Consider the following 23,222-nt stretch of genomic DNA (forward strand, 5'->3'; position numbering starts at 1 on the left):
AGTCCCTTTTTATTATCTACGATAATGATCGTGGCAGACGAAATGAATTAAAATTTGTGTTGCGGCCGGGACTCGAACCCGGGGCTTTTGACTTGCGAGGCAGAAATGCTAACCACTGCACTACCATAGCACAATAGAAAACGTTGCTGCACGAACTACCTCAGGGCAGGAGAGAAATCACCTTAGGTAGTTCGTGCAGCAATGTTGACTATTGTGGTGTGGTAGTGTAATGCTTAGCATTTCTGTCTAGCAAGCAAGAAGACCCGAGCTCGATTCCTTGCCGGCACGGTAGCTCAGCGAGTTCGGTCAGAGGGTTGGCAGCCCTCTGTATTAAAAAATATGAGCTAATCGATCAACAAAGAACTTATACGGATGTCTTACGACGTCCGCCCCGAGCAGATGCAACGAACAAAAGTGAACAAAATGAGATTTAAAAAAAAGTCCCGGCCGTAGCACACATTTTAATTCATTTCGTCTGCTTCGATCATTATCGTAGACAATGCGATGCCACTCATCAGCAGTCCATGCTTCCAGGTCACGGTACCACTCCAAATGCACCCCTTTTTGTTGAGGTGCGAACGACAGCCTCCACATGGGACGATGATTCCCTAGGCCGGCAGCTGATAGTCTGTGACCAATGCTGTGGGATGCCAAAGAACTTTGCAGGGGTCCATTACTTGTTGCCGGCTAGCAGACGCGGATGTGAGGGGATCACGACGTAATTGGTGTACAATACAGACTTCCTCCTTTATGGTGGTCAGACGTGGTCGACCGGAATCTTGACGACAAGTATGTCTGACTTGACGTTCTTATGCATTCCAGCGTGAGAGACTGTTACATATGAAGGCCCCACAAATCTGGGTATTGTACAATTCGACCAGCCGGCTAAATGGAGACCCGCAATGAGGATCCCTTCAAACTCTGCCAGATGCCGATTGTCTCACAAGAGTACGTGGTCCCTCCATGTTCTTCAGTAATCATTCAACATCTGACTGTTCCCGCGTCTTATATACCCTGCTAGTCCAAACAACAACCACAGTAAACACGAACAGTAACGCATTCTGGTGGCTGTCATATGTGCCACCGTGAATTGGAGCTCTGATTTGTATCATCTTTAGATCAACGTAAGTGCATCAGCATCCCATCTTGTCTACACAGAACAACATATCAGAGTACTTCCTTCCCTTCATTTCCCACACCGGCCCAATAAGGAACTTAACTGGCGGTTGTGCAGGCCAGGGAAGATGAGAATCGCGTTGAAGAGCAAGTTAGATAAGGTTAGGCTGGATGGCTGTCTGGATTAACCTCAATTGTTTAGCCTCCCCAACCTATGGCAGCTGATGCCATGATGGCTCCAGTATATATTATGGAACGGCTCTTTTTCTTTAGCTTCAGAGCCACTGCACAAGTGTACCTTTGGGTTATCGAAACGGTAGTAAGCGTGTAGTGTCCCTCTCTGTCCTGAGATGTCACTGACTGTGAGCTGTCTGCTGGATCCGTATGTCTTAGGCGACAGTGACTCTAGCAGGTGACAGCTGTGCCCAACCTTCCGGCAGGTTGCACTGGTGCGCCATCACGGACCTATCTACCGGGGAAAGGGACATCTTCTTGAAAAGCTGTTCGTTTAAATCTCAGGAGCTCCTACTTAGCAGTGTACGGTTTGAAGCTGGACCTTAACTACGGGGAAGAAGTCGAGGAGGGGAGGGGGGAATGTCTGGAAGGCTACCCCTTCCGGTGTTTGTTGAAATAAAGACGCATCCAAACTTAGGAGTGACTTGCTGCCTGGAAACATGTCATATAAGTCAACAGATAAGCCTGGACCTGCATAAAAATCTTTTGTCTCTGATGTCATTGTGTCAGTATTCCAGAACTCTGTCCCAGTAAGCACTGGACGTCATGCTCAATCGCCATCTTCAATTCCAGGTCAACCATCTCGGATTCTAACGTCCTAGTAGAGTCACGCTAGTATCTTAAGTCTGGGCCAGCATGACAGAATTCCACACTGTAATAGCCTAATAGAGCTGTGCCAGTATGCCATGTTCGCAAGGCTGATCGCCTTCTTATGTTCCAGGTGAGCCATCTTGGTTTCTCGCGTCATAGTTAGGCTGGTGCTCGTGTTCCAAGTCTGCTGCCACCACCTTGTCTTCGCTTTCGCTGTTGAGAAGATGGGTTCCTCATACCACCAGGTCTCCTGGAGACCTAGCTGATGTAATTGGTGAACTACCGAATTATCGTCATCCCGGGAGAATGCAGTAGATCTGCCCCCCGACCTGCACCTATGAGCAGACACAGGCATCTTACAGCGTTCTCTCACAGAGAGGCGATGATATAGTTCTTCATAATTACAGTCACCTCTTGCAGCGCTGACGGGTGCTTCTCCGGGGCGCCGTCTATGACGTCACCAAGAGAACCCTAGTAACTTGCTAGCTGACCTGCTGGCCACCGGGACAAAGCGGGCGTCAAGTCAGTAACCCCTTGTGTGGTAACTGCCCACTGCGCGTGGAGCCTTGTCACTGTGGTAGCTGAGACTGCGAGACACGCAGGGGTCAATGCGTAAGTTTCGCCTGCTCGTCTTGCTACTGCCAGTCACTAAAGAAGACAGCTGAGTATCCATGAAAAATAAATCTGTATTTTGTCAACAATGTCTTGTATGCGCCAGCGGACATTCGATAGATCCTCACTGCCGCACACTGCACTCCACCATCCATGCCATGGCTCCGGTCCTCTACGAGGCGTTGTCAATTCGGGAAGATGCCTGTCGTGTTGGCGTAATCAACATCAGTGTCAATCGAATATTCACCCACTGTCGTGAGGCACGAAACACTTTAGTTGTACCTCGTAGTAGTCTCCAGCGATGAACGCCAGCTAATGACGTCTTCCTACGAATTATGGCTCGTACGATGGTAGTTACCTCAATGAGAATGTGAAAGAACTACGCGTTGTATTTTTTTAAGGCAACATGGGAGCTGTGAAAACCTAGACGATTAAGTTGTCCTCTGTGCGCTCATTACGAGCAGCTCTACAGATTCGTCCAGCACCCTCTACTACAAACAAGGTGGGCAAAGGAAATGAAGGAATGGAGCCTTCATCATTGGTGCTGAGGTCTCTCTGCCGACGTCTTGTTCTGGTGAATATATATGGAAATGGTATTATAATAAAAATTGAAATGAAGATGAATGTTGTTCCATGATTTTGATCCGGATATGGTTTTGAACTTATTTTGTAAGGTTAAATTTAATTTATTTCAAATAATATTAATCCGTGATGGTATAACTCGCAAGATTTGTTTGGTCTCTGACAGCGGTCATAGAGGAACACGGAGGTTGAAATCCATATCTGACACATGGTGTGTAAGCGGTTGCCGTTTTTGAAATTTGGTTTCCAAGTCTAAGGTAAACCCAACATGCCTTGACTTGACATAACTATGCCTCATTATAGATAAGCCTTTGACCCATATAACAAATTAATGAACCCAGTAAGACTGTAACAAGATGAACGAAAACTGACAGAGCAGAACAGATGTCGGTATAGTATCCTCTTTGAAGCTTATGGGAAGTCAAAGGATCTGGTTGCGGTACATTGGGCCAATCACAGCGTTCCCCGCTAGGCAAGGAACTCTGGGTTAAACATCTGAAAGATCTGTGCTATGCTGGTCATGAAGCTTGTGAGACGTGTGTTGTTAAAAGCAGTCGGTCGCTGTGTCTACAGTCTGACGGGGAAGTATAGCTTCAGAATTAACTGATTCCGAAATAAAGTAATAAAAGAACTGAAAACTGAAAGTGGCTGTCATACAGGCAACTTTCATGTCCCTCCAATTAAGCAGAGAGGTGCGCCTGTCATCTGTTGGGCTAGTAATCATATATCATTTCTTAATTACTTGCCAAACTACATTTAAAAGGTGTATCTGGCCAGTTATTGTTAAGAGACCATGAACAGTTTTATCTGAGATTGTTGATATATATATATATATATATATATATATATATATATATATATATATATATATATATATATATATATACCATTTGGTCGGGATACGGACTGTCGAAACCTTGAGATTCGTCGTCGCGGTAGCCCTCCTCGTAGGATGGGGTGACCTCAGGAGAGCCTTTTATGAAGAGTGGAAGAGCCTGAGCAGTAAGGTCAGGACCGCTTTCTGAACAGCATTCCAAGGAGCGCTGAACGTTACTAGCAGCTGGTTTTAGCTTCACAAATGTCCACTTTCGAACAGTATACCTTTATTTAGGTTATTGTTTTGTTTTCATTTCACAGTAACCATAATTCTTCTGCTGCTAATATTTCGGCTATAAACTATTCAGGCGTCTTCGGACCGAACCATAAGAACTGACGGTAAAGCATTCCCGCCCATGTCCGCAGCTCGTGGTATAGAGGCTAGCGTTGCTGCCTTTGGATCACGGCGTCCCGGGTTCGATTCCCGCCCGGATTGGGGATTTTCTCTGCCTGGGAACTGGGTGTTTGTGTTATCCTCATCATTTCATCATCATCATCATTTGCGAGAGTGACTAGATTGGATTGTGAAAAGAAAATGGGCTGCGTAGAAATTGAGACTTTGTATGGGCGCTGATGACCTCGCAGTTGAGCAACCCCACAAACCAAACATCATCATCTTCATTATGACCCATCTTATTCAAATCAATTTTGCTAACTGGAGACGAACAGAAGGGAGCGATCCCTGAGAGAATATGGAGCAAAAAATGTAATGTGGATATATGGCCGGAAATGCATTGTAAGAAAGCTACATCCACTTAAAAATAAAACAGTGACAATGACTCCGGTATCAGCACGAGGCAGAAGGCCCACCAGCATGGGTGAAGCCAGAAGACTGAGTGCATCATCCTCCAACACAACTTTCAGGCTACTGCGATGCTGACATATGTCATCCTTTCTGTTCATAACGTTGCTACGGGAGGCGACATCGTCAGTTTGCACGACATCCACTGGTAGGCTATAGAGATTCCCAGTGGTATGTTGGCAACGAGTCATCAGCATTATTTCAGCCTCAATTGTGGGGGCAGGTTACTGGCGACCGCTCCTGGGACCGGTCATCCTTCTAGAGTGCCTCACACGCGAGGCATGTCCGCACCTCTTGCGAGTGACCCTATCTCTTCTGCTGGAAGACGTGCCTTGGTGATACGAAGGGTAATGTGGCTACTTCATGACGGTGCTCTAGCTCACTGCCCTGTTGAGTGTGAAGCTAAAATGATAGTCAGGGCAGAATATTCCCACTCGCATGCTATGTTCTCACCCTCAAAAAAGTTTTATCTCCCTCTTCACGTAGAACTACCTCCGTTGGATTGCGTTTTCGGCCATATTTTCATATGACCCTTTTGCTCCTCATCTTCTCAGGGGTCGTTTTCAGAAGTTCGTTCTCATTTAGCAAAATCACCCCGTACAGCGACAAAGCGAGCAAATTGCGCAAGAGTACACGGAAGATCACACTGTAAACAATACACGAAAGGCTTTATCTTTCATTCCCTGCTACCTATGGATATATAGTCACTCACACCTGCAGACATCCGGTATAAAACCTTTCTTCAGCATTTCATTTCCCAGTGCTGTACGAACATACATATATCATCTAGTAACCCAGACCACCAAATGTCAGGGAAGATCTCCAAAAGGTTCACACTGAAGCAACCGCTGGTCTTGTCCACCATCTGAAGGAAATGGTCCATACCCGGAATTTTTATACAGAATGAAAGAAATGAGCAACCAGTTGTGAGCAACATGTGCAGGTAAAACATTCAATTTGGATTAAAGGATACAATTGGTATTATAAAGGATACAACAATAAATAATGTATCATATAATTACTACAAATTTTCACATTGCCGGGTTTGGAAAATTATCTTCAAATGTAATAATTAATCTATAGACAGTTTCATCATGGTATACAAACTCGAACATACTAAAATACTAAACATCATGAAATGGTACAAAATATGTCAACAGAATACGCGTTTGCTGCCACATGGAAGGATGCAAATTTCAGGGCACTTCTATCTACAAAGCACTGCGTGATGAAGAGAGATATTGGCTTTGTGAATGCTACAGCTCCAATTTTCTCACAGCAGTTGAAAGAAAGTGAGATGATTAATTAACGCATGGACGGAGCAAAAAGATACAATGTGTGGTGCAAGAAGGAGAAGGCTCCATACCAGGATAAGAAAAACCGAATGAAAAGAGATAACCAATTGTCTTCGGATCATAAGCCGGGTTTGAAACGGATACTGGATCTACAGTACCTAGCAAATCGCACCCATGGTGAAATGGGAACTCTTGAGCACACCGTCAACTTGCTTTCAGATCTATAGTGTCATTCAAGATAGAGCGAAAGGGAATCCGCCACTGAGAATACCTAAGACAGCTCAGAAACTGTCGTAGTACATACTGCCTCTTTGATACATTTTGGTAATGGTGATATATTTCTTTTTTCTCTCATATCTTCCTGCCTCACTTTTCATGTACTATTATTACTTCTTTATTATTATAATTATAATTATTATTATTGTTGTTGTTGTTGTTTCTGCTGCTGTTATTATTTTATTTCTATAGAAATCTTACAAGAAACAAGCGCTAATCAACACACACTGCCATAATGGCTGTCCGCCTGGAATATTTCTTTCAAAAAAGTGTTATCTAGAAATATGTGGTACGTATAAGTTACCAAGGTGATGGGCCATTAATAAACGTGTACAGGTATATAAAAACCCCAGCATCATCATTAATTCATAGCTGTCACATCAGATTTCACAGAAGTAGGATTCTGTGTATATATGTTGGAGTGATACTTGATAACATCAGTCATACATCTTTTAATGTTTTGTCATCACAGCCGTGTTGGGAAGGAAAACATTGCTGTTATTAGATTTCTTCGGAATCTGCATGGTGACTAAGCCCCACCTACAGAAAGGGAAAAGAGAGGCTGGAACTACAAGACATCGAAAATAACGATTTTATTACCATCTCATTAACAAATGTGGTACACGTGGCGTAATTTTTATATAGAGAAACGAAACCCTCCAACTACTCACCCCATTATGCCCCAAAACTCACCAAAATCTGATTTAATCCTATACTTTTTCAACTCTCACAATGATTTCTAATAACATGATGTAGTTTAGAAAAGCCATTAACTCCATGTACTTGTTCATTTTTATGCAATTATATTGGGCATACATTATTTAAACTTTTAGCAATGAAACATACATGTACCGGAAAAAAGAATAAGAAAACTGCCTGCATCCAAATCATTCTCTTTCAAAAATAGCCGACAACATCATACTGTTCGAAAAGTCTCAAGCCAGTTCTTTCCCACAAAATATTATTTAAATAATTGAGTGACTCTATTTTGATTTGATGGTTTTTCATTTAGCTTTTACAGCAATTGGAAGGTCCTAAATTTGAGCACGTCAATCCATAAGTCGTGTTAACTCTAGGCTGAAAATGAAAGATAGATTTTTCACTTCAGGTTTTTAAAAAGGAAAGATCAAAACCAAGCTTCAAGTAGAATAAACACTTAATAAATCTTATGGTTTTCTTTGCTGAAGAATCTTGAGAGCCAACAATAGTGAAGTATCTAAGTCCGATAAGGATTCAAAAATGGTTCAAATGGCTCTGAGCACTATGGGACTCAACTGCTGAGGTCATTAGTCCCCTAGAACTTAGATCTAGTTAAACCTAACTAACCTAAGGACATCACACACATTCATGCCCGAGGCAGGATTCGAGCCTGAGACCGTAGCGGTCTTGCGGTTCCAGACTGCAGCGCCTTTAACCGCACGGCCACTTCGGCCGGCCCGATAAGGATTGGGACCTTCAGTCTGGCGCTATCTTGTTGGCTAGAAGAACGACAGTACAATTATAACAAGCTTCAACAAGCACATCGCTGATCAGTTAAGAATCCCACCTGAGAAGGTGATGTGCTGTCTAGAAGTCGCTGGCCCGGGCCTTGGCTCAACATAGTGGAGATCTTCAGGTTGCTGGCTGCAATGGACCATCTGTCTGGAGCTCATGTACTGGCCCAGATATCTGCCTCGTGGATGGATACGTACGGGTCTGCGATTGGCTTGTGACATATTGGATGCATGAAGAGCTGCTGTTTGCCAGCGATATCCACCACCGCCATGCAGCCAGCTAATGACCTGTCTGGCGTGCTGTAAACAGCCTCCGCTGGCCTGGCCGCGGAGTTCTGGGGTTGCAAAGTTCCATATCGTCTGCACTGTAGGGGCTGAGCTCGCTACAACCCACAAGATGATTAGGTTTTGCGTGGTGCCATTGTCACCCGATGTCTAGGCGCCACGGCAGATGACGTTGGGTCAAGATGGGAAAAGTATGGTTCGTCTACTGCCGAGCCTCAATGTTCAACCGTGCGCACTGAACAGCGTACTCCAAACATTTATGCGTGCACCAGCATTACGCTCTATTGTCAGATGTGCCGTAGATCGCTGTCTGTCCTGCTTTCCAGATCGAGCAGCCTCCAAATTATGAGATGAGGTTCAGACGACCTACAACTTGTCACCTATTCGCGGTATCACCGCCATTCTAGCGCTTCCCGTAGATGCTCACGGCCGAGGCATGGGAACAATAGACCAGCCACGCCTTCTGCGAAACGCTGGTTCCCAGGCGCCGGTCCGTAACATTCCACCCGATGTCAAAGCGACCTATATCAGTGGATTTCTGCATTTGCGATCCATATCGTAGCTAGAAGGATTCCCCTTTTTTCTCTGCGCCATTTATGTACTTTCCTTGCCATGTCATGTGCAGACAGCACCTACAGGCGACACTTAGTGTCGTCGTTGGCAGTGGTCATAAAAAGAGAGATTGTGTAATGGGTACGCAGGAAATATTATAGAAATTTGGGCACATCTCAAGAAGAATTGTCAGTCATCTAGCGTACAGTCAGCGAATAAAACAGGAAGGGCGTGAAATTAAATTGATTTCCCGCCACACATATCTTCCGGTGTCCCGTGGACAATAGGTGTGAAGAGCAAGGAACAGTTTCTTAAATTGATCCGAAAATCCCGTACTTCACGAGTTTTGCCTTAAGAGGTTATGGAGGCACCATTTAGTTCATGGCCGGTTCCTGAGAAAAACCGAATAATGCCTTTTTCACCATTTCTCGGCGTCAGGAGCGGATATCAAAATATCTAAACGCAACACATTGCTCAAATTTTAAAGCTATGTTTTTCAGGAATTTATCTAGAAGTGGCATATATCCGTTTTCAAAAATCCAGAATATCTAAACGCAGCACATTACTCAAATTTCAAAGGTATGTTCTTCTGGCATTTATTTAGAAGGGGCATCTTCTCATTTTCAAGAACCTATGTTAGTTATCTGAAATATCCCAAAACCCCGTTTTTGGATGCCAGAACCGAGCCGCAAATTCCAAGACGACTATGAAAAGCAAATGGCTGAAGTTCTTACAAGATTCCAAAGATCTGGATCTCGAACTAGCTTGAAAATATTATTGATATTTTTATACGTTTCCGAATGCAGCGGTCAAAGTTTCCTTACTTGTAAAGCGTAAAATATGAATCTAAAATTCGGCGTGAGGCAAAAACTGGGTTTTTAAAAGTGACGTAGCACGGAGATATGTGCTGTAAAGTGACTCTGTTACTATCGGAAGGTTCAGGGAAATCCATGTTGCGGTATTGAAGCACATGCAAAAATGTTTCCACTTTATCCGGTCTGAGGTGTAAAATTAGTTTTGCAGTATTTCAACTTGACATAAGTAAATTATCAAAATTTTTCTGGTCCATAAAGTTCTTTTCATATTAGTGACACGCCCTGCTGTACCTGGGAAACGAAGGGAATCAGTGGAAAAACGATCCTCTCGGAGCACAAAATAGTTGGAATATGCTCCATAAAAGACTCTGACTGGAAAGTGGGGTACAAGCCTCCTCCTGCTAAGTTCATCAGCACCTTTAAAAATTTTAGTATGCAAACATATTGGCGCTCTTTTTAATATGCAACCCACCTCTCACTCGCTGAAGTCATGTGTGTACGTAGCTGTTAACATAAGTAAAAGGAAGTAGACATAAACACAAGAGAAAAGTTTTCCTCTGTCTCTCACACTTCTACCAGTTTCTACCCCACGTGGTGATTAGATGCTATGGTAGAAATGTAGAAATGGCAAGCGAAAGTAAAAATGTTTCGTGAAATCACATTCTAGTGACGTTCTTGTTTAAATTTGCGGACGGTTCATTTGCAGTAACACAAGCATAGCGAGCATCTACGATGCCACAACTGCTACGTCGCTGAAGTCACCAGTGGGGAAACAAACGTCTTAGTAACGAAGCCCTCGGGGATAACACAGACTGTGCAAGACGTTGTACATCACTGAGTAGAAATATGTCACTTACTGGTTTCGTTTTTTCGTTTACTTTCGTCTGAGATTAAACGGAGCTAACTTGCCGTTCATTTGCAGCCGTTATCACAAAATTTGAATAAGGAGGTACTGAATAGAAGTTTGCGGCATAGCTTGACTCAAAGATGAGATCGGGTACAGAATACACTCTGAGGCATCAAGGGGTCACCAATCTAGTATTGGAGGGAAGTGTGGGGGGTAAAAAGTATAGATATAGTGCAGGAGATGTATACAGTAAGAAAGTTCAAAAGGTTATAGGTTGTAGTAGATATTTTGCGATGAAGAGACCTGCTGCATCAAACCAGTCTTCTGACAAGACGACAACAACGACATTTTGAACAACTACGACCTCCGTTATTATACGTAAACTATTTCTTTTAGACTCTGCCTCGAAGAAGAACACTAACGGGTCAGGGTGAAAGACGAAGAGCTAGATCAAAATGTTAAAATGTGTGTGAAATCTTATGGGACTTAACTGCTAAGGTCATCAGTCCCTAAGTTTACACACTACTTAACCTAAATTATCCTAAGTACAAACACACACACACCCATACCCGAGGGAGGACTCGAACCTCCGCCGGGACCAGCTGCACAGTCCATGACTACAGCGCCTCAGACCGCTCGGCTAATCCCGCGCGGCCGAACAGCTAGAGAGGCGCAATTTAAGCTGTAGGTATAATGTGGACGCTCATAACTACAATTCTATAGTTGTTTTGAAAAACACTTTTACATTTCACTGAAGGTTGTTATAAATCATTTTAAGAATTGTAATTGCAGTTTGATGAATTTACAGTGCAGGTTTTGTAATTCAAAACATTTTGCAGAGTGTTCTCGTAAGAGCTAAGAATCTGCATATTAGAAAATTCCATTGATTGTATTTTTTTTTTTTTTTACTTTCGTTACTTTATAAACACAGCTAGTCGAATTTCGAACACAGACGATACTAATTCTCGTAGTTATTTGAGAGTTTAGAAGCTTTGACATTCCTGTCAAAAATGGCTCAAATGGCTCTGAGCACTATGGGACTTACATAGGAGGTCATCAGTCCCCTAGAACTGAGAACTACTTAAACCTAAGGACATCACGCACATTCATGTTCGAGGCAGGATTCGAACCTGCGACCGTAGCAGTCGCGCTGTTCTGGACTGAAGCGCCTAGAACCGCTCGGCCACCGCTGCCATCCATTGCTGTCCGTACGCTTTATGACGTAGCATATGAGACCAAAACTGCAGTTTAGCTGTTGCTAATTCCTAGAGAGAGTACTTTTTTTATCACATTTAATAATGGCAGGTAGTATCGAGTCGTCAAACGTATAAAAAGGGCGATTGACTATGGAGTTGCCTCCTTCAAACAAAAACGACCATGTTTGATATATCATCATTAAAAGAGAACAAAATGCTCTAAAGTGAAAGAAGGAGCCTTTTGATCCAGAACGAGAGTAACTCAGAGGCTTAATAATGCGAAAATACATTGTAGAAGCTGTTCCAACATGCTCTAGTTTCTACGTATTGAATTTCTTTCTTCCATTTGTTCTATTATTTGCTCTACACTGGGTGGGCCCCTCTACCGTTTGGCTCGAAAAGAGAAAGAAAAAAAGTTAGAGAGAATAAGAAAGAAATCATGTGTCCACGGAACAGAAATAGAATCCTTTAGAAGTTTAGATATGGCACAATACGCTGCTGGATAACCGAAAAGAGGAACGTTTGGCGAACACTTCGGCTAATAAGCTCGTACATCCTTTCCAGATCTCTGGTATAATTATGCTTGCGTCATTCTGGGCAAGAACAGAAGTAAAAGAGATAAATATGTGGTGCCTTTTATTCCCACTGGAATGCTCCATGCAAATTTCGATGAAGAAGAATCACAATGAACTGTTGACCTAAGCTCTCACTGTAAATAGCTTCGTGACGTAATCGGAAGTTCCGGCAGCACTTTTCTTTACTTCTAAGAACCGGAAACTACTGCATAACTCCCTATGCAGCCTTCCCCCAGTCTCGAAACACTGTACAGGAAAAATACAGATAATTAAATTGTTTCCACCATTGGGAGTCTTAATGATCTCAATTCGAGGGCTGTTGTATCACCAAGATTCACTGGGCTCCGTCACGCAGCCAATCGTACTCAGTGTATCAAACTGCCTTTATTTTTGTGTACTTAGATCTTTCCGCTGGTGTGACAGTGTTCTAGATTTAGTCCATTATGTGCTAATTAAGTGATGAATTGAAATTCATCTGGATTCAGATAAAGTCACATTAATTTCGTAGTCCCGGCTGGTTGAAGGAGGAGGGAGAAATAGTTTCATCTTAATTGATTGCGCATGATTAATTTCGATGACATTGATCCATATTCAGTTTCTTACAAGATTTCATTTTTGCTTCTGAAATCATACAGGGTAATTCAATCATAGGATTGAGACAACTACAGCAGGCTTGGTGATTGCGATACTAGCTGTCACTTAGAGTAAAAGTAGATACTTGTTTACTCTCAGTGCCGAACCGACCAAAACATTTTTGGAAAGGTAACTTCAGTAATGTTACCAGTGAGGATAGTCTATTACAGGAAAACAATCTATTTATATTTCGTGAAACTTATTGGCAAAATTGTGATTAACCTCATTACGAACATTACTGGTGCTATTATTTGCTCAGTGGTAAAGATACAGAAAGTTTTGTGTTGTACACTGTCAGACAGAGTCATATTGATAATATCATATGTGGTACGGTGATCGTTCAGTTATAGATGGACCACAGCGCAAATCGATATTTTTACGTTCATAATCCACTTACATAGGTGCCAGGGAAAACCTAGGAAAATCTAACCTCAGGTCTTTAGAATTTTAGTAAAATATTTACTCACTGAGCCAGGAAAACGCCACATTCATTTTTACCTAACAGAAATAAAAACATTACAGTTCGAAAAGACCATTACCAAATCAGTTCACTAAGCATAGTTCAGATACATTGTATCATTAAATAACAAGGAAATTAGAAGTTAGTAGCACCATTCAACTAACATAAAGATAGTTCTTTCGATGTCATTAGCTCTCCATCTTTTGAATGGCTGGCGGACCTCTACGATGCTGCAAATCACGAACGGCGTTGCCTACACGGTACTGTATGACGCAAGCGTGACTTCAGTGGTAACGCGATGTTTAGTGCCTATGTTGTCCTTTGTAATTTACATCCACTGCCAGAGTGCCTCTCCGTTGTTGTACTCTTGCGTCCAGCGCACATGACAATGTTTCCAAGCTACAGCTCCCACACATGTGAGTTTGTGGCTATACACAGATGTCACCTGTCGAACACAGTGGTTCGGTACACCAGTAAGCCTAAAGTCATTAAAAATGGGAAACACACTACGTTGATCCTCATTGAGGCGACTTTTAAAGGGGAAACCGCTCTAAATATAGTAAATTATAATTCGCTCAATTCAGAACTAGTTAATTAATTTTGTGAGATCCATTTTCATACACATGAAGATGAGATTTTAAAATCCCCAAAAAGGTCGTTGTTTGAATAAATAAATAGTACAACTGCGTCTGAATAAATAACCAGTACAACTGAAGCAGATCTCTCTAAATTAATTATCATGACGCTTAGTTGTAGATGCTCTACATATCCAATCTTGTGTTAAAGCTAATTGTAAGACATGACAAGGAATAAACTTTTGTTTGAAGCTTAACTCTTCTTCATCATATATCGTGGACTGTAGCATAAACAAATATTTAATAAAACTAGGAGCATGGGACGAAACTAAATACATCAGTCGTACTGGGTGAGCAATCAAAGGCACTGCTGTTTAAAAAAGAACGCACCATTTCTGCAAACGAAAATATTGCTTGTAGGATATTGCAGTGCCTGTGTTGTCAAGAAGAACGATGTAATGTACCTTCGGTCACGCATGCAGGTAGTGACACAGAAAAGACGACATAGGGAAGTTTGGGTTTGGTCGAGAGTCAAGCATGGATAGTCAAAGTGGTTAACCCTACCGCTCGCGTAAAGTGGGAAAAGCGGCGTTCGATTTCCGGTCAGCCACAAATTTTCATCATAGTTCTTCCCTTATACAGGTAATTGGGTATTCGCAACTGTGAATACATGTCATATCTTCCTTGTAGGTTGTCATAAGAACAGGCAATTTACTTTATCCAGAAAGTATAACCTTATTTTGTAGCTGATATAAGAACGTAGGCTTCCGCGGCCGGTGTCATAGTAATTAAAATTCTTCTGGGTATTAAGCCGCGTCATTGCTAAGAATTAAAAACAATAATAAACTAAAACCGACGTTTCGTCCGAATTGCAACGGCCTTCCTCAGGGCAATGACGCGGCTTAATTCCCAGAAGAATTTTGATCATTATTTTGTAGCTGTTTCCTAATAGGATACAAAACTTAATTTAAGATTGTAATAGCATCCATGGTGACAGAAGAAACTACGTATCCTTGCTTCAGCCTTCAAAGTTGCAGGACTAGATAAGACCTGTTACCCAGCAAATTTCATATATTCTTTAGGTACAATAAAATATTGTTAACTTATAGTTGTATTTAGTGGCACAGAATAGACTGTTGTTGATTTGTACTGACACCCGAACCCAATAGGAACATAGAGGGCGAAATATTAGTTTCAATGCGAACCAGTCCACACATTTTGCTTCTGAAGCCACTAGCATTTTTCCGATGTTAGTTTAGGGTCCAGACCAGTAGTACAATATCATACGTTCAACTGTCAAGATTGAACCAAATATAAATCGCCAATGCGAGGAGGAGGATAAAGTAAAGAAAAAAAAAAACAGTATTTCTTAAGTAACTTTAAGATTATCCCTTTAAGTCTGGATTTTTCAACTTATGACATCCATTTTGTTCAACATGGTGAGTTCAACACTGTAATTCTACCCATAGTAACGAGAGGTTTATGGTGAGATAGCTCCTTTTCCTATAAAATTAGATATCAACAATCTCAGATAAAACTGTTCATGGTCTCTTAACAATAACTGGCCAGATACACCTTTTAAATGTAGTTTGGCAAGTAATTAAGAAATGATATTAGCGACATGGAATCTGGTTTCCACTTTGCAACATTTTTTTACAAATCTGCAAAGATCCATAACTAAATCACGTTTTTTCTACCGAAAATAAATCAGTTAATACATTTTATGTGTGTCTTTCGTCAAATAGTTTTTCATAAAACATACAAGTATATCATGTTTTAGTCATTACCATATATGGCTTTCCGAGTGCCACAATTACTGATTAGCTGCAGATGACAGAAACAACTCAAAAGCACTAAAACGCATTTCTTTCATAAACCGCTGCTATAAGGATCTTAGCATCTCTTCGCTATTCCTAAGTACACTCCCAATGGCAGGTAATACAACGCGTAATTGCCTGCCGTTGGTACTACATGCAAAAAAAGGTACGAAAGCATAAAATTCGTGATATCATCCGTAGAAGACGGTAAGCACTCCAGTCGCCTTTCGTACTGTCTGTGTTTTATCCAGCGACTGTTTAAAATACTTTTGTCAGGAAACATTTATAAAAATTCATAAAGAACAGAAAATGAATACATTACATTCACACTGGAAATGAGGACAATTGAAACGGTTTGATGCTGGAAATTAAGTGGACCAATAAGAAATGAAGATGCTCCTCGGGAGGAAAGTAATGTGTGAAACACACCAACAATGAAGAGATTGTTGAACGAGAGCAAGTCATGTAGGGCCACACAACAATAACTCAAAAGAAAAAAAATGGAGTAACAAATAAGAGCGTTACTGATGGATGACGTATGGTCAGAGAGTGAAGAAATTGTTAAAATGGTTCAAGTGGCTCTGAGCACCATGGGACTTAACATCTATGGTCATCAGTCCCCTAGAACTTAGAACTACTTAAACCTAACTAACCTAAAGACATCACACAACACCCAGCCATCACGAAGCAGAGAAAATCCCTGACCCCGCCGGGAATCGAACCCGGGAACCCGGGCGTGGGAAGCGAGAACGCTACCGCACGACCACGAGCTGCGGGCAAATTGTTAAAGTTACTTACAGAATTATAATAATGGAAGTTGAAGAAATGAATTAAAGTTTGTGTTATGGTTGCGACTTGAACCTGGGTCTTATTGCTTACTAGGCAGGTAAGCTAGCCTTTTTTTTTTTTTTTGTTCGATGTTGTTTGTTATATGTGTTCGGTGCGGATTTCCCAGGACAACCGTTCAAGTTTAGTGTTCAGTCGTTGACTCAGTTTTTTATTACAGAGTGCAGCTAACTCTCTGACCGAATACGCTGAGCTACCGTGCCGGCTACCATTAAACCAACACAGCAGTACAGCTTACTCAGCTGCAAGGACTATGCTAATTCAACGCCCTCCCAAACACAAATTTACGTCTTCAGCTTATTTGTCCCTTCAGAGATCGTCACTATTGCTGAGGCTCTCTGGTATTGAATAGCACATCAGCTTTGGACATAATGGGGTAATCCTGCCCTTACCTCAGATGTAAACATTTGAGTCTCATCTTTATCTACGATAATGACGCCTCAAGGAATATTTGATTATATCAAATCTATAATCACCTACACCTGGGGTAAAGGCAGGATTTCCCCATTTCATCCAAGACACTGGGGTACTATTCCAATACTGGAAAGCTTTGGCAATAGTGATGATCTAAGAAGGAGAAAATAAGCTGAAGACATGAATCGAGGTTTGTATTTCGGAAGGCGTTGGATTAGGGTAGTTCATGCAACTGTGTTAGCTATACTGCTGCCGTGGTATAATGTCTATCACACATGTCTAGTAAGCAAAGAGATCCGGGTTCATGTCCCAGCTGTGGCACAAATTTTAATTTATTTCTTCAACTCCTGTCATTACTGTAGATAAAATGAGACTCAAATATCTCAAGAAAAATTTAATTATATCAGTTCAATAGATTACCTACTAAACGTTTACATCAGTAATGTAAAACATTTATTATTGAAGGTGCAAACCCCTAAATATGTTGGTTTTGTTAGTTTAGAATTATTGAGCCAGAGACTAATGAAAAAGGTTACGAAAGGTTTTAATTTACGTTTAAAGTTTATTTGAAGTCGATAAGTGCTGTCATTAACACTGGATGAGTGATGTCTAAGTAAATTGCGCTCCATTTTAAGACAACCTAGATTTTTGCTAATCGCAGTATGTAGGATTTATAATCTGAACTATGAGTCGCACAATGATATAATTTTTGCAAGCTCATTCCGTGATATATGTGGATACTTTCTGGAAAATATGTAACTACTAGAATTAGTAGAAAGAATTAACATAAAAAAACGTCATGCCTATTGCTGACGTTTTACTGCAATAACAACGAAAATGTAGTCAGTGATAAACTTTTTCGATGTTATTAGACTGATAAAACCTCATCAACGAATTTACTTCCAAATTTGCGGCTGTTGATGACGATGCATTAATGTGTGTATTAATTCTACATGTGGATTCATACGTTCTGTCCAGCGTAACGTTGCAGCCCGCATTTAGCAGTGTTACACTGAATGAGCAACGAACAGGATGCAAGAGGACACCATAGGTTGCCGCTAGGATCAAAACTATTTGAACTTGTAGTGCTCTCGACAGCAGTAGTAGTAGTAGTAGTAGTAGTAGTAGTATCCCCCCCCTCCTCCTCCTTCTTCTCCTACTGTTTCTGCTGTTTGTACCAGAACTATTCTCTACTGTTTCTAACACCATGTCCTTCATTACCCAGACCAAGTAATTGAGGAAGCGAACACCTGGGTTTATAAGTCTGGAGCCTCAGACCTTCACTTCAGTAAACGAGGGAGTATTTTTCCCCTGTTGTATGGACACTTACGACTTATCTGCATTCGATAACTGATCATTATATGTCAACAGTACAAATAAGGACCATTGAACCACTGACTTGGTTCTAAGCATCCAGGGAGTTAATACTACAGAAATACATCACATTGCCTGAAAATACTTATTACATGCCTATGAATCGGTAGTATTTTTAAGAAATTTTAAATATTTATGTACCATGTTATTCATCATTTTCGTGAACGGCTTTGCTCTTCTTATGATCTCTGAGTCCATTCTAATCCGTCTGTCAAGTAGTGTGCAATACACTCAACGGTTTGGAGGAAGACATGGCATACATGTGTGAATACTTTGTGACACCCTTGTACCTAGTGTGTCAACGACATTCGTTACATGTCACAACAGTGCCATAAATATGTTTCCGATCTATTCGGCCGTATTTGTATCGCTGGCTATCACGAAAGGTGCGTCTGGAACGAATTCTGAGTGCCAAAAATCACCACTCCCTCTATATTGGGCCTCAAGCCACTCGAAATACAATTTCTGATCAGTAGCATATAAATATTTCTTAAGTGCTGTATTACATTCGATTCAAGGCACTTATAGACCCCTCGACTCACCTCTTGTGATAACACTGTATCTGACTGACACAATAATAATAACAATAACAATAATAATAATTACTACTATTATTATTATTATTATAACTGTATTATAAATATAAATCCGTTCATGCTTTGGAGTTCAAATGATAGCTGCTGCACTGACAATAAAAGAGGTTAGTTCTTTGCATGTACCATTGGTCATTGTCGAGATGTTTCTCGAAATGATGTGGAACGAGTCAGATTACAGGCTACCCATACATGATTTGTTTGAATGACTACTGATGGCCATTTACATATAACTAACCAGTACACTAGTTTCAAACTGTTCTTTTATTCACGTACCTCGCGGTACACGTAAATTATTGCCTATTTTCTTTTAGCCGTACACGATACCATTTTAACGAAAATTTAGTCTACAGGATATCTGGAGTTTTCCAGAAAAAATATTTTAGGCTATATTTAAAATTTTCTTTGCTATATATCAGATATTTCACGTTATTGGGCAAATGATGAAATGTTTTCTTTCTTCATATTGAAGTACTTTTTTGAGCTACTAACAGCTTTAGTAAGGATTCGTTTCCTTTATTCTTGTGGACATAACTGTACTTATAATATTATGACGGGTTGATTATGAAGAAGTTCTTTGGGGAGATGTCTGTAAGATGATCCTGATTGTACGCCAAATGTTGATTTCAGTGCCCGCTTTTGTGCAATCAGTACTTCTTTATATTTAATAATCTATCCAGAAAATTATACCATGAGAAATTTTTGTATGTTTGACTTCAAAACTAAAGAATGATCAGTCACCAATTCAAATGAAAGACAGGTAGCATTCACAATGTGTTGAAATATAATAATGTTGCGGTGATTTGTGCTGAGAAGTAGTGCTGTGCTAAAGGCTGACAATGTTTTCATTGACTTACAGAATGGGTGCAATACAATTCCATTGCCACCTAATGAACAAAATACAAGCGCACTAAATGCCAGGCGAGCTTGTGATTAGACTTACGAGATCTTAGCAAACAGAATGCAGCATGTCATTTTTAATGGAGAGACATCGGGTACACCCCAAGGAAGCGTTATAGGAACGTTACATTTCCGAATATACAGGGTGCCCCAGGAGGAATGACCTAGCACACATGGGCTCTAAAATGCATTCTTTAAAATCTACGAGAAGTTGTTCAGTAGAAGAGATGTGTTGCATGGTTATAAAAGTGACGAAGTGTTAATAGCTTTTATGGTATGCATTTTAGAGCCTAGGTTTAATGGGCATTTTTTCTCGGTTTGGATCACACTACCACCCCTAACAATATGGAAAGAAAGGAGCTTGCAGTAGAAGAGATTTGTTTCACAGGAGCGAAGTTGAAGGAGCTCTTAGCATTTCAGAGCCGATGTCTACTAGTCTGTGTAACATTTCAGAGCCGATGTCTACTAGTCTGTTTTACTTACAGTGATTGTTCCTGTCGTATCCTTGGGTATAGACCAATCCTCCAGAGACACGGTGTGCAATGTAGTGGAACATCGGAAGTTCCGTAAGGCTTTTCGAGGATGATGCTGTTACGTACAGCGATGTTGCAACGCTAAAAGAAATTATAGCTCTTCTTAAGAAATGCACTATTTGACGACAGTACGAGAAAACGCATAGTGCATTGTTTGACAAATTGCAGCGTGAGTTGCGTGAACGTAAGCTTTAATCATTGAAACGTGGAATTTGTTTTCAACAAAGTATTTTTAGGAACCGTATTCAGAAAAGTGAAGCCTTTAAGAAAATATATTTAAATAAAATCGCCGAACAAGGCAAGGCAAGCCATTTCGTGACGGTGATTACGTAATGGATTGCATTTTAAATGCAGATGAAGAACTGTTTTCTGGCAAAACCGATAGAAAGACGTTTATTGTTTGATTTCATAACTGCTAAACAATCACTGGAAGCAGTGACGTCCATAAAATATATAGTAGTATACGTACACAGTGATTTGAAGAGGAACTCGAGTAAGGCAGATGCCAGACAGAGTCATTCGAAGAAACCACAGGAAATGTACTCCATCAACAATGAAAGCAGCTTTTATTTATTTATTTATTGTTTCGTGGGACCAAATTAAGGAGAAGTCTCCATGGTCATGGAACGAGTCAATACATGAAATTACAACACGATAGTAGAAACAGATAAAATGAAATACAAGAAACGTATTCAGGCGACAGTTCGTAAGTTTAAATAAAGAAAATCAACAATGTAACACTGGAATTTGCTTAATTTTTCAGCTCTTCCAGGAGTTCCTCGACAGAATAGAAGGAGTGAACCATGAGGAAACTCTTCAGTTTAGACTTAAAAGCGTTTGGGCTACTGCTAAGATTTTTGAGTTCTTGTGGTAGCTTACTGAAAATGGATGCAGCAGAATAGTGCACTCCTTTCTGCACAAGAGTCAAGGAAGTGCATTCCACATGCAGATTTGATTTCTGCCTAGTATTAACTGAGTGAAAGCTGCTAACTCTTGGGAATAAGCTAATATTGTTAACAACAAACGTCATTAAAGAAAATATATACTGTGAGGGCAATGCCAGACTTCCCAGGCTATTGAATAGGGGTCGATAAGAGGTTCTCAAACTTACACCACATATAGCTCGAACAGCCCTTTTTGAGCCAAAAATACCCTTTTTGAATCAGAAGAATTACCCCAGAAAATAATACCATATGACATAAGCGTATGAAAATATGCGAAGTAGACTACATTTCGTGTTGAACTGTCACTTATTTCAGATATTGTTCTAATGGTAAATAAATCAGCATTTAGTTTCTGAACAAGATCCTGAACATGGGCTTTCCACAACAGCTTACTATCTATCCGAACGCCTAGGAACTTGAACTGTTCCGTCTCGCTTATAATATGCCCATTCTGTCTGATCAAAATATCAGTTCTTGTTGAATTGTGGGTTAGAAACCGTAAAAACTGAGACTTACTGTGATTTAGCATCAAATTATTTTCCATAAGCTACAAACTTATTTCATGAACTACATTATTTGATAATGTTTCAATATTACACACAAGATCCTTCACTACCAAGCTGGTGTCATCAGCAAACAGAAATAATTTTGAATCACCTGTAATACTAGAAGGCATATCATTTATATAAGTAAGAAACAGCAGTGGCCCCAGCACTGACCCTTGGGGAACGCCCCACTTAAAAGTGCCCCATTGGGACTGAACATCACTACCACTCTTAATATTGCGGAGAATTACCTTCTGCTTTCTGTTCTTAAAGTAAAAGGCGAACCAATTGTAAGTTACTCCCCTTACTCCATAATGGTCCACCTTTAGCAGTAATATCTTGTGGTGAACAGTCAAAAACCTTCGTTAAATCAAAGAAAACACCTATCTTTTGCAACCTTTTATTTAATCCGTCCAAAACCTTACAGAGAAAATAGAATATAGCATTTTCAGTTGTTAAACCATTTCTAAAATCAAGCTGTACATTTTACAGCAAATTATGTGAATTTAAATGCTCCAGTACCCTTGTATATACAACCTTCTCGATAACTTTAGCAAACACCGATATCATAGAAATAGGTCTATAATTGTCAACATTATCTCTGTCTCCCTTTTTATAAAGTGGCTTCACTACCGAGTACTTTAATCAGTCAGGAAACCGACCACTCCTAATGGAAAAGTTACAGATATAGCTAAGTACTGCGCTAACATACATAGAAGAATACTTCAGTATTCTGCTAGATACCCCGTCATATCCATGAAAGTTCTTGGTCTTTAGTGATTTAATTATTAACTCAATCTTCCTCTTGTCAGTATCATGGAGGAGCATTTCAGGTAACAGTTTCGAACACTTTTTTCTGCGAGCGCTATATGATTCCCTGTTGGGACTAGGTTCCTATTTAGTTCACCTGCTATATTCAGAAAGTGATTATTAAATACTGTACATATATGCGACTTATCAGTAACACGGACATTCCCACTACGCACTGATTCTATATCCTCGACCTGTCTCTGCAGAGCAGCCACTTCCTTTACGACTGACCATATGGTTTTAATTTTATCTTGAAACTATTCTATCTGCATACCACATACTTTTTACCTTCCTAATAACTTTTTTAAGCACCTTACAATACTGTTTGTAATGGGCTGCTGCATTTAGATTTTGACTGTTTCTAACGTTTTGATATAATTGCCACTTTGTTCTACAGGATATTCTTATCCCTCTAGTCAGCCACCCAGACTGCCTATTTGTGCTAGTACCCTGTTTTGAACGTTCTAACGGAAAGCAACTTTCAAAGAGCGCGAGAAAAGTCTTGAGGAAAGCATTATATTTATCGTCTACTGTACCAGCACTATAAACATCTTGCCACTCTTGTTCCTTGATAAGGTTTACAAAGGTCTCTACAGCAACTGGATCAGCTTTCCTAAAAAGTTGAAAACTA

General features: G+C 40.6%; 1 protein-coding gene and 1 non-coding gene across 3 annotated transcripts in view; one reads left to right on the top strand and one right to left on the bottom strand.

Annotated features, from left to right (window-relative positions):
* The window catches only part of LOC124795148 (uncharacterized transporter slc-17.2-like), a 489,975-nt gene that overhangs the window by 93,852 nt on the left and 372,901 nt on the right, over positions 1-23,222 (top strand). The window lies entirely within an intron of this gene.
* On the bottom strand, positions 58-130 carry Trnaa-cgc. The gene has a single exon. It is a non-coding gene; the product is annotated as a tRNA-Ala (tRNA).

This window comes from Schistocerca piceifrons, chromosome 4, assembly GCF_021461385.2.
Source record: "Schistocerca piceifrons isolate TAMUIC-IGC-003096 chromosome 4, iqSchPice1.1, whole genome shotgun sequence".
Taxonomy (NCBI): Eukaryota; Metazoa; Arthropoda; class Insecta; order Orthoptera; family Acrididae; genus Schistocerca; species Schistocerca piceifrons.